Source organism: Cibotium barometz, chromosome 38, assembly GCF_041138505.1.
Source record: "Cibotium barometz isolate CiBa-2024 chromosome 38, ASM4113850v1, whole genome shotgun sequence".
Classification (NCBI taxonomy): Eukaryota; Viridiplantae; Streptophyta; class Polypodiopsida; order Cyatheales; family Cibotiaceae; genus Cibotium; species Cibotium barometz.
In genome coordinates this window covers 41,090,713-41,104,200 of record NC_141083.1, presented here as the reverse complement: position 1 = coordinate 41,104,200, position 13,488 = coordinate 41,090,713, and the positions used below count along the sequence as shown (strand labels likewise).

At 39.8% G+C, this 13,488-nt stretch overlaps 1 long non-coding RNA gene across 1 annotated transcript in view; it reads left to right on the top strand.

Annotated features, from left to right (window-relative positions):
• LOC147616721 (uncharacterized) overlaps positions 1-12,749 on the top strand; it is an 84,655-nt gene extending 71,906 nt beyond the window's left edge. The window contains exon 2 of the long non-coding RNA XR_015262543.1: positions 12,374-12,749. This is a non-coding gene — a long non-coding RNA (uncharacterized LOC147616721). The remainder of the gene's footprint in view (positions 1-12,373) is intronic.
• Positions 12,750-13,488: the final 739 nt, after the last annotated feature.

Genomic DNA, 13,488 nt, shown 5'->3' with positions numbered 1-13,488 from the left:
TTTTACTATTTGAATGATTGAATTTCAAATGTCATGGGAATTCCTCTTTTATCATTTAAATATTTCTCATGCATAAAATAATTTATCTAAAATTCTTCTTTGAATTTAAATCTAATATCTATTGATTCCAATATGCTAAGAATTCCACTCTTCCTATTTAAATGATTGAATTCCAAATGTCATGGAAATTTCTCTTTTATAATTTAAATAAAATTACCATAATTTTCTCTTTTTTTAATTATTTAATTATACATAAACCTTAAAAATTAGTTTTCCATTGAATGTGATGAAACTCATTCTTTTAGCCTAGGATATTCAATCCTAGAATATGGTAAGAAGTCCTCTTTTCATGTTATGCATAAGAATGAATTATGTATCAATTTCTTAAAAATTTTACCATAGTTCTGCTATTATTACTGATAATTTTTTAATATTTTTGAAAAGAATAGGACTTAGTAATGTAATTACGATAGTATAACTATCTTTTAATCTTAAATCCAATTTATGGATTTAACTCATAAGATCACCATAATTTACTAGCATATAAGTATAAAAAACCATTTTCTGAACTTCTAGCTTCACAAGCCTAGAGTTTGATTTGTGAATTGAGAATTTCTCCATGAGAAGAATCAATTGAATAGAGAATTGGTCATAGGAATGACCATTCTTTGGAGGAGAGAGAGATAAACATAAAAAGCATAAGCATAAATGTAAACTTTTTCTAATTATTCATTACAACTCTTAGGAAAAGCTTGATTTGCATTATAAACACTTAATTTAGAAACTTCTCAAGCTTGAGAGGGGTTGAGAAGTGAAAACATTGAGAATAGTAGTGAAAAACCATAAAATTACACTCTACCTCTTATTTTTGCTTGCTTCTCTATCTTAGAAGAAGCCCCAAACCAATCAATTGGTTAGTGTGTTGAAAGGAAAGCTCCAAGGATGGTTGCAGAGAGAGAGAAGCTCCACGCTCTCCAAAAGTAGAGGATTTTTAAGGGATAAAAAATATCATTATTTTAATGTAATACTGGCATGGTATAGTTCACAGATTGTTTTACAAAAGACAAAGGATCTATTTATAGGTGAGGGAGTCCTCTAACCAAGTCCAACTAGATTCTAGAATTTTCCAGGTTTAGTTTGGCTGAATTTGGACAAGATTTGGACCTAATTTGGCTCCCTTTTGATTTGGTTTGTTGATCCAGGAGAGAGGAGAGATAAAAATATCATAATTTTATTGAATTAAAAACTCCACCACATGTGTGAAATAGGTGCATCCTTGAAGTCTCCCCCCTCCTTACCAAGGTGTCAAAAATATATCATTATTCCAAAATATCTCATTTTTTAGTAATATCTCATAGTTTTTAACTAATAAACCTTGTACTAAGTCAACTCTTCATCTTATGTGGGCATTTAGGGTATTTTCTTTTATTCATTGGATTTATCTCCTCTCCACACTTGGATTGATCCTATTGGCCCATAGGAACCTTAATTGGACCATAATCTAATTTTTTTTGAAAATCTAGATCCTTAGGCTAAGGTTCTTTATACACATTTTCAATTAATTCCAATTGCACATTGAAAAGTTCTTTTTAAATTTTTGTTTCAGGGGAAACCATTTTAGACACTAGGAGGATTTTTATATCAAAACATATCTCAATTTTGGATTACCTTTCTTTAGACATTTTCTCTCTCCAAACCAAAACAGGGTAAAATAGGATCTTTCTTCTATTCAGAGAGGGAAATAATTACAAGATCAGAAGGGGAGGTTCTTACACCTGTACACCTCAAAAGCTGGAGGGAGGAATCTTACACCGATGAAACCCTCAGTGCTTTGTACAGACACTATTATTCACCAAACAAACAAAAAAAGGTTAATAGAGGGTCTGAAAGAACTTTGAAATACCTGTAATGGATGTAGAGGGCTGATGACGTTTGGCTCAGTTTGGGGGGCGTTGAGGAGGCTGATGCAGTCGGAGACTCAGAGGAGGACGATGTATGTAGTAGCGATGGCGTTTGGCTCTTGCTATTTTGTCAAAGACTCATAGGTGAAAAAAATGAACACATGCAAGAAAGTCGATGAGTGAGCACATAGTACATACCATATTCACACGTCGTTAATGCGTCCACCGACCTTTTAAATGTCCGCACGAATGGTATGAGTCGATATTGTCCCAAAACTCCTTGTGTGGTACTAGTTTTTTAACTCCCAAATCTCCCTTCGGAGCAGTGTTCGGGGAGGATATTTTTGAGAAATGTACCCAAATTCCCGTTGGACTCCTCTCAAACCAGCAAATCAAGCAATTTAGGACATACATTTTTTAGAAATTTACACCATTTCATAAATTTTCTTTGCATACTAAAATCCTTCTAGGTTTAAGTCTAATAGAAAATCCTCAAAGCTAACCACCTCTGTGATAAGCTGAGACACCCATTTACGTTGAGTTACCTATGTTGCCAACCCTCTCCATCGCCATCGCCATCGCCATCGCCATTGCCATCGTCGTCCCTCTGCATTGCCAAAGCTTTTAATATTTTCTGTCATCTCTCCCTCTCTCCCTCGCTCCGCCACCATGGAGACTAAGGTCTCAATTGAAATCAAATTTTCCAAAGTAGTAGTGGGTTGCAAATGTGTAAACATGAAGGCCAAGTAACTTTATAGCCCTTCAAAGCTTAGGGTAGGCCTTAAATTTTCAAACGTGGAAGACAGACTATTTCAAATTACAAAAATACAACTAAAATGCAAAATATGCCACTTGTATGTTTTTTATTTAAAATATATAGAGGCTTCATCTATTTAAAAAAACAATAAAACTTATTGACCCCTTTAAGTCTCTTTAAATTTAGGGGTCAGTACTAAAGCAATGATGGGCTGGTGAATTCCATGTGAGCCCTGTACCGCGCTTGGTACTGACCCCTCTTCTTTTGGTGCTAGTACCAAGCAACAGAATGTGGAATAACAAGAAATGATGTGGAACAATGTGGAAAGATGAGAGTTCATTAGAAACTGGAATTATGACCTGTTTTTAAATGATTGTTTTATGTCAAGAATGCTGGGAAAGCATTTCGACCATCTTGTGAATGAGGTCGTGGAGGAGATCAAATTGATAAAGTTGCAATGGCTGATGGAGAGTCAACAGAGGACGTCTTGTATAGCAAGGTCGGTCGAGTTCTTGACCAGCCTTGGTTCGATTTAAATGGTGAGCTTCTCATACAGTGGATAAGGGACCAATGAAGCGGCCTATAAGTGAAGCGGTAGGTGACTTGGCAAGGATCCTAGAGGGTGCTGACCATACGGTGCTTGGGCTCTGGGTCGCCGAAGATACCCACACGTGCATCGAGAAAGAAAATGGAACAAGGAGTTAGAGTTGTTTTTTGAACTCGGGCATGGATCTAGTTGATTGGCCTTGCTGGTCCTCAACGGATGAGTTCATGGCTCTTTTTTTATATGGATCTGTTGGTTGATCTTGCTGATCTTCAACAGAGAGTCCATTTGGATTTTTATAAGTGAATATATTTTCGGGTACTATGAGATAGGAACTATTGAAAAGGCCCCTGAGTGAATAGGTGGTGAGCATTCTGGTTGCCTATGATGCCATGGGTATACCGATGAAGGAATGATTAGAAATTAGAATTCAACCGGATATTTTGGAGGATTATGATCAATGATACTATGGTTTCATTAAAAGTTTGTTTTAAAGATAGCTGAGTCTGTGAAATAGGCAATTTCATATTGGGTGTGTAAGTCGTGTGACTATCTTGAAGTTTGCTTGAAGCGTCGGCTAGGGGGCCTGGGAACTCTTTTCTCTGGTACCCGGGGTAAAACATAACCAAATTCCTAACTGGATCCTATCACTACAGTGGTTGGGTGGTTGGCTAACCCATGGGACTGTATGGAGTTAGGTTGGACTGATGGATCCCTAAAATGAGACTCAATTCTGTTATAGTACGATAGATGAAATAAATCGTGGATAGTCTTTGTTCTATAGAAAAGAATCAATGGCTGTGCCTCTCGATGAGGAAAAAAGCATTGGTCTCTATGATCCAAGTGCAAGTCTTTTCCTTGATTTGATCATGTGACTTACGGGTTCAGTCGAGTTAGTTAAGGCTATTGACTACGTTAACGAAGGGATTAGTCTCTTAATCGGATATCCATGGGCGAGGCCCTAAGTGAGAGGCTCCACCCTACACAAGAAGTGCTATTTCTGTTGCTAGCACCCCCGATTTTGTTGCGTAGAGGGGGCAGGGATCTTTCACAAACTAAGATGGGCCTCCTCCTCGGAAGGAAATTGGGTTTCATATGTCCCAGCTTCATCGAGAATCTTCTTTAATATCTCCTTGCCAGGCACAATCTCAGAGTCCTAGACTACAAAACCAGCCTACTAGATAATTGTCAACTCCTGCTATCCAACCCATGTCTGCTTCACTAAAATTTACTAAGGCAGCCAAGCAATAGTCTTCACGAATATTGAAATGTTGCATAATGTGTGTTAATAATACATAATCAACTTGGGCTGCCATAGTAAAGCTGGGCAAGGAAGGTAGTGACAACTCCCCCTATTCATTCTCATCTCAGAAGGTCCTACATCGAAGGAAACAAGGGATGAATTAGCCTCAAAGGTTTCCTTTTTGGCCTCTGGCCTCTCCTCTGCTCTGCTGGGTCTATAGCCACCTCTTCCTCAACCCCATCACCCTCGATTGGCACTTGAGTGCTTGCCAAAGTCACTGTCTCGAGCTCTCAGTCCTTAGTAAGAAGATGCAGAAAACAAAGAAAACCATAACTAAATTGGAGCAGGCGACACTTCTTTGAGTGTATTGGGCATTTCTCGTCTACTCTATTTCTGCAACAACTGGGAATCTTTTCAAGACAATGGCTAAGTCTCCTCTTCATGACTTTGTCTATTGCAAAATCAGATGGATGAACATATCGTTCACCATTGAACATAACGATATTGGTAGGAACAGTGTCTTCATACTCTTGCTCACGGTCACCAAAAACAATCCTACAAGAATTAATGACGTTCTCAAGAGAAAGTTCCCTGTTGAACATTGAAGACAACTCATTCAAATGCTCATGGGCTTGTGCATTGTACAAGAACATAAACAATGTTTTTGCACAAGACTCTTCTGTCTCATCATCCGATTCGTAGAGCATGTCCAACTCTTTTGAAAACAATGTCCAACTCTTTTGAAGACAAGCCTAAAAAAACATTTCAGTCAATTAGAATATGCACGCTTATTATACATGGGGGTACCTGGTGAGATAAGGAGATTTGGATATACACATGCAAGCTTCTTGCCACTTGGTACTAGCACCAAACAAAGAGGGGTCAGTACCAAGCGGTAGAGGGCTCACACGGAATTCACCATCCCATCACCGCTTGGTACTGACCCCTAAATTTAAAGAGACTTAAAGGGGTCAATAAATTTTATTGTTTTTTTTAAATAGACGAAGCCTTTATATATTTTAAATAAAAAACATACAAGTGCCATATTTTGCATTTTTGTATTTTGTAATTTGAAATAGTCTGTCTTACAAGCTTGAAAATTTAAGGCCTGCCCTAAGCTTTGACTTGAAGGGCTATAAACTTACTTGGCCTTCATTTTTACACATTTGCAACACACTACTACTCTAGAAAATTTGATTTCAATTGAAATCTTAGTTTCCATGGTGGCGGAGGAGAGGGAGGGAGGGAGATATGGAAATACCTGTAGAAAATATTAAAAGCTTTGGCGATGGCATTGGCATTGCAGAGGGACGACGATGGCGATCGCGATGGCCGGCAACGTAGGTAGCTCAACGTAAATGGGTGTCTCAGCTTATCACAGAGGTGGTTTGCTTTGAGGATTTTCTATTAGACTTAAACCTGGAAGGATTTTAGCATGCAAAGAAAATTTATGAAATAGTGTAAATTTCTAAAAATGTATGTCCCAAATTGCTTAATTTGCTAGTTTGAGAGGAGTCGAATGGGAATTTGGGTTCATTTCTCAAAAATATCCTCCCCGAACACTGCTCCCAAGGGAGATTTGGGACTTAAAAAACTAGTACCACATGAGGAGTTTTGGGACAATATCGACTCGTAAAACTCATGCGGACATTTAGAAGGTCGGATGCATTAACGACGCGTGAATATGGTATGTGCTATGTGCTCACTCCATCAACTTTCTTGCATGTGTTCATTTTTTTCACCTCTGAGTCTCTTACAAAATAGCAAGAGTCAAACGCCATCGTTGCTACATCCATCGCCCTCCGAGTCTTCGACTACATCAGCCTCCTCAATGCCCCCCAAACTGAGCCAGTTTATAATAGTGTTTGTACAAAGCGCTCAAGGTTTCATTGGGGTCCTTCTTCTGATCCCATATCACTTAATACTGACCCCCTTGGCTCACATTGCCCATGGGTCTAGTACCAAGCGATATTGGTACCTCTGGACTCCTGGACTCTTATTTGTTTAATATCACCTGGCACCGACCCCACTGTGATAATGTTGGTCATGGGGTCAGTACCAAGTGATACAAAGGCCTCCAAAATCTTGTCTGCTTTATATCGCTTGTAGTGGGGTCGGTACCAAGCGATATAAAGCAGACAGGATTCTAGAGGCCTTTGTATCACTTGGTACTGACCTCATGACTCACAATGGGGTCGGTACCAAGCGAAACAAAGGCCTTTGGGATCCTGTTTGCTTTATATCGCTTGGTCTCGACCCCACTCTTAGTCATAGGGTCAGTACCGAGCGAAACAAAGGCCTCAGGGATCGTGACAAACTTTATATCGCTTGGTCTCGACCCTAGTGTGAGTCATGGGGTCAGTACCAAGCAAAACAAAGGCCTCCGAGATCTTGTCTGCTTTATATCGCTTGGTGCCGACCCCACTGTGAGTCATGGGGTCAGTATCGAGCGAAATAAGAGCCTCCGAGATCCTGTTTGCTTTTTATCGCTTGCCGACTGTGAGTCATGGGGTCAGTACCAAGCAAAACAAAGGCCTCCGGGATCCTATCTGCTTTATATCGCTTGTTGCCGACCCCACTGTGAGTCATGGGGTCAGTACCAAGAAAAAAAAGGCCTCCAAGATCCTGTATGCTTTATATCACTTGGTGCCGACCCCACTCTGAGTCATGGGGTCAGTACCAAGTGAAACAAAGGCCTCCGAGATCCTGTCTGCTTTATATCACTTGGTACTAACCCCATTGTGAGTCATGGGTCAGTACTAAGTGAAACAAAGGCCTCCGGGATCCTGTCTACTTTATATCACTTGGTGTCGACCCCATTGTGAGTCATGGGGTCAGTACCAAGTGAAATAAAGGCCTCCGGGATCCTGTCTGCTCTATATCGCTTGGTACCAACCGCACTGTGATAACGTTGGTCATGGGTTAAGAGTACCAAGCGATTCAAAGGCCTCCAGAATCATGTCTGCCTTATATCGCTTGGTTCCGACCCCACTTTGAGTCATGGAGTCAGTAGTACCAAAGCGATTCAAAGGCCTCCCGAATCCTCTCTGCTTTATATTGCTTGGTATCGACCCCAATGTGATAACACTGGTCATGAGGTCAGTAATACCAAGAGATACAAAGGCCTCCGGAATCCTATTTCTGTTATATTGCTTGGTATTTACCTTTTTAAATACATTTCTCATAACGCTTTGTTTATTTGTTTAGATGGCTCGTACCAAGACAACTGCTCGAAGGCTTGAAAGACCTACTATACGGAGTCACTATAGGCCCAAGGTAGAACAAGGAGGCACAAGCTCATAGGGCAGTTTTGTAGGAGCTTCGTCGCATTGAGCGACACATGCAGCCTGCGATATCCAGGCTCCCTTTCCAGAGGATTGTGCATGAAATTTGTGAGTGATGGAGTATTGGCATGTGGTGGCAATCATTTGCATTTTTGTGTCTACAAGAAATCACTGAGGACCGAGTCATCGAGTTTTTTAAGGATGCTTACTTTCTCGTTGCTCATGCCCACATGCTGACAATAATGCCAAGGGATTTTGATACCCTTCATCGATTGTGGTACAGATATGACCAGATGCTTGATCCTCCTCGAATGTGGCGTATCCTTTACAATCCCCCCCTCTCCATCCTCATACAAGGCTAGCTGAGAGCTCCCGTGCCCCCCTCACGAGACAGGGACCCCGTTCTCAGAGTAGGTTAAGACTTGAACACCCTAGTGATGATTCCCCTCAAGCAGAACCTCACAAACAACTAGAACTGAAGGCACAACCACAACCGGAGGTTACTATAGAGTACAGCCATAGCCCTCCACTGAGGTTGAAATTGTTGCAGAAGAAGAAGATGCAAATAGGATAGAGAGGGAAGTAAGTTTGATTGAAGTAGACAATATTAGAGAATCGAGAGTTTTGGAGGCTACTACACCGGTTAGAGCGGCATTCTCACTTTGGGGCCAAAGAGTTGTCAGGCGTCTGAATAGATATGATTTAAATGTTTTGAGGAATGACGCAATAACATTGTCAATATTTTACTATGGTATGTATAGTATATACAATGCGTGATGTATATAATATGATGCATGACTGAGCTATAAGTACTAGTGGACTAATTCTTTGTTCTGTTCATTGTTCCCTTTAGGTATTGTATATTACTACTACCAGAAGAGGTCCAAAACTATACATATACTGTGGATCCTCTCATTTCTGTGGCATTACAAAATATTGACATTTTTCTCTTCCACAAGCATGTTGATTTATTTAAGTAGGATAAGCTGATGCTTGTTTTTCGACCACTCAGATGTGCTCAAAACTTTATATATGCATTGGAACATCTCCTAATGGAGATGAACCTTGTACAATGCATGACATATCATAGGATAAGGCTGCCAGTCTAGCCAAATGATGTGAGCTATGGATGGAGGATGGCCCTGAATGCCTATCTTTTAATAAAGGAATTTTTTGATATTCTTGATATAAGTGATGTTTGTTAAGTGATGTTTATAACGTATACTTGCATAATCAAACGTAGCTGTAATGTCCCTAACAAAGCTTTTCTCTATGTATAGGAAATAAGTTTGAACAAATATGTTTCCTTGCACGTAAAACAGTTCACAACAAAATCTATACAAAGAATTATTTTGGTTGTCCATGATCGTGCAGAAGAAGAGATCAGGAGGGCAGATGAATTTGCAAGGGAAGCTATAGAGAGAATACGTTTGCGAGACGAGGAGCAGCAAAGACAAGTCGAAGAACATGTAGCTGCCCTGAATGAGTATGATAGGCTGCAAGACGAGGTGGATGAGTGGTGGAATCCACGAGGCAGGTCGAGTTGCAGGCAGAGAGGGAAAGAGAAGAAACACTATGGGAAGAAATGGAACGGCTGCAAGAGAAGCAAAATTGAAGGCCCCCTCAGTCGACCTCTTAATCACGGTGTCGCTCCCATGCCCCTGATCGGCATCACCATCATTAGACTTATATTTACATTTGTAACATTAATATTAATTTTGTAAGAGACCTAACATTATTTTGTAAGGAAAAAATCTTTCATATATATAATTTCTTTTGGAGTTACAATGTCTCAATATTGTCATCATTCAACAGTTAATCAAGTGAATAGTATGAGAGACAGATTCTTTGTAGAAAGTCATTTTCTCTTTTTTCCTCGGCACTTGTAAAAAAGGGGTTTTGTTAGTGGTATCTTACATAATGTTATGCATAGCATACTAAATGGTGAATGTAAATATAAATGGTTTACCTTTTTAGTATCCATTGTAAATGTATAATCTTTTGGCAATTGTTCAATCTTCTCATATGTAAGATCTTCTCTAATTTGAGAAAGAGATGTTTTAGATAGTGTGTTCAGCATTGCAAGCAATTTCCCTTCCAAATATATCTCCATTATACTAGAGGCGTATTCTCGAGATCTAACTCCAAATCTTGATCTAATGGAACAAGGTTGCCATTAACATAATGATATCTGGTGTAGTGAAAAGTTGCAATTAAGTTTTGAGAGCCAATAATGTACTTGCAAACTATTGACTTCTTCTCCAAAACAAAAATGATGCCTTCTATCTTTCTCCTGTCCCAACCATTGTCCAAAAAGTCTAGTGCCTTACTTGACTTGCAAATAAACATTGTTGAAGTATTTATTATTTCTTCATAAAAGAAAAAGTCAACAAACACTTCGATAGGCATAAAAATAGTAAGCTTGACATTCTTTGTTGCACAACAGATGCCTTAAGAGACTTCTGTATGTCGTGATACAACCTGATCCTATAACTTTCACTAGTTTGTGAAGTTGGCAATGGCCAATCTTTGCTTCCAAATAATGGGAGGGATAATGGAGTCAAATGACCCCATCTAGAAGACGTGTTTGGTTCTAAGTACTGCATATCATAGAAAAATATGCTGTGGTCTACAAGATCGCTATGAGTTCTTCCTTTGTAAATTTGTTCTCCTACATATGCATGGAAAGCGTCAAAAATCCCACTTATACTCGGCACTGGTTTCCAGTCTATCCTATTGGATGGATAAATATCTGCATAAAACCAAAAGATTAGACGTTTTTAAAACAACAATTATACACTTTTAAAACAATAAGGAGACAGGATTGAATGGATAAAAAACTATATAATAACAACAATTAAATACTTTTAAAACAAAATAAGCTTTGACTAAGATACTACTCACAGTTGGGACGATATCGTGGAGGACCAGGAGGAAATTGTTTCACCCTCAAGTCTACATGGTGGAAAACATGTTGTATTAGTACGTCTGTCACACACTTGCTCAATTCACATACCTTGAACTCTTTAACTTGTCCCTTGAATGGTTCCACAAATTCATTAGAATTTCTCATCTTCATCTTTTTTCTCTGTAAAAGTACCCAGTGCCTCATTGTAATTGTAGATGGTATCCATGTCCCATCATCCATATTATAACTATTGAATATTATGAAAGAACGACTATGTTAGAGATAAAGAAGATCAGAGCTAGTTTTGGAGGGAAAATCTTAGAGATTCTCTATCATTAACTACCACTATCATATGTGCAAAGATTTGGTAGTATTATTTTATTATTATTTTAAGTTGAGTAAATGTTATTTTAAGATGCATTTGAGAATAATTTTACTCTATTTACTTGAATTCTAGGCTACTTCTACATCACTGTCATATCCTATAGAATCCTCCTTAGCAGCAATAATGCCTCACATGATGTACTACAAGAGGATGAGGGCATATCTGCGTCCACAAACATGCTTCAACAAAGAAACATGCTTCAACAAAGAAATTTTGGAGTTTTAAAATTCTCTTGCATAGCTATGCATGCAACTACATCTGCACATATAGTTAGTCACTATAGCATAACCGGGCATATAGCCACCACCACAAACATAGTCAATGTTATCTATGCAAAAAAGAAGGAGGGGGGATCGAACGAGAGAGGGAGAAATGGATCAAATGCACTTCTCTCTCTACCATTATGTCCCCCCATTAAAAGGAAAAAAAATCTAAAACATGAAAAATACACATTTATATGAAAAACTATACATTTACACTTACGTTTATAGCATATTATAAAAAGATACTATTGGGCTTATAATCGGGATAGGAGCTTCCTGTGTGCTACTTGCAATTTGTAGGCACGTTCAAGGGGAGCTCCTATTTTCTTGCTTGTGCATGCGCAAGTGAAAGTGAAGACAAACATTTTTGCATATAAACATTGAGAGATGAAAGACAATAAATCTTGCAAAATATTGAGGCTAAATATAGTTTTCATTACTTAATCATTGAATAATTACATCTTGGATCGGGGAAAAAAAGTGTAATCCCTTATCATAGGCAAAAACATCCCTTTCTATAGGAAAAACAAAATGATAACAAAATAAAAGCCTTGGGAGTTGGGGTTGCGTCAAGGTTTTAAACTGATGTGAAGTTTTTGGGATACTCGCGAACGATGGAGAGGACGCTGCTGTGATGTTTTACGCTGATGTGCTAGGGTCCCACGCTGATCACGCTTGTAGTAACGCTGCTTAAAGGATGTGCGCCAACGATTGTCACGCTTGTAGCAAAGGTAAGCTATTTAAAGGGTGGCCTTCCAAGGTCCTCTCACTCTCTCACTCTCTCACACACACACACTCTCACTCACTCACTCTCTCTCTCTCTCACTCACTCACTCACTCTCTCTTTCCCGAAAAGGATGGCTTCGTCTTACGTCAAGGAAGTGAAAGAGATGCTAGACGAAGGTGTGACGGGCGTGCCCGCCCACTCACGAGCGTCCGGCCTTGCAAGAAGTCCGCCCGAGTTGCCAGCCAGTGGGCGGCAATAGTTGCTGAGATTGGACGGGGTTTCTTCCAAGTAATTAGCTGGGCGGGAAAGGGGGTTTTGATTAATTATTGGCGAAACTATGTTAATTGTGATAAATGTGCAGGTCGTGAACAACGGAGTAGATACCGTCAAGATTATGAGTGCGGCGAGGAGGTTCTACGAGCTACCAACCGCAGCCAAGCTGTGTAATATATCTGCCGGGAGTGCGGAGAGCGGCGTCACCTTCGCCACCGGCACTGGCTCCACCCCGGACTGGAAAGACACGCTTGTCATCAGGCGGCGCCCAGGCATTTGCAATGGCTTCCAAACTGCACCCGAAATACTCAGGTAGCATGTGCTTTTGCGCTGCTTTCCTAGAGCCTTCATCTGCTTTTTCCATGCTGTTTTTTCCCTGCGCCACCAGGAATACTAAGGTTGTTATCAGCATTTGCTTTTCCGCTCCTTTCCTAGAGCCTTCATGTGTGTTTTTGTTTTTCTTGTAAGCCTTCATCTCTCTCTCTGCTTGCTTGTGCAGAGACCATCATAGAATACCAGGCCGCCATAGACGAGCTCGCGGCTCTCCTCTACCAGGCCATCTTTGAAAGCCTGGCCTTGAATGGCTTGTGCTTGTGAACAATTTCTAACCCCCTTGCCCCGACCCTAGCCTTGTGTTTGGCCTAAGCTCACACTCCGATGTCAGCAGCCTTACCATCCTCTTACCCGACGATGTGCCCGGTTTACAAATAAAAAAGATGACAAATGGCTGGCGGTTCATGCTCTTCCCAACGCCTTTGTTGTCAATGTTGCTGATCAAATCGAGGTACTCTCGTTATTCTCATTTGAATTCTACATAAGGTTTGTTGAAATGCTTGATAAGTTGTATGTGTTCAAAAGATCACCGCCTTAGAAAGGAAAGATAAAAACTCCGCCTGAGCAACCTCTTAAGAACCAGAACGCCAAAACTCAAACTTCCAAGGACCAAAAGATGCAAAAGAAGCGAAAGATAATCAGATAATGAGAAGAATAAAGAAAAAAGAAGAATACGTCATTTTAGCCATAGAAAAGGCATCGAAGCTTTTGTTAGGGAGTTTATCTACATAGTGGAAGGAATGGAAAATGCAAACAAACAACCTCTCTTATCTCTCTACGTCCCGACTATGTTTGCAATTAGACTGTGTAAAAAGTGAACTAAGGACTGACTAGTGGCTCTTGACGCTTGAAAATAAGCTAAGCCTATTA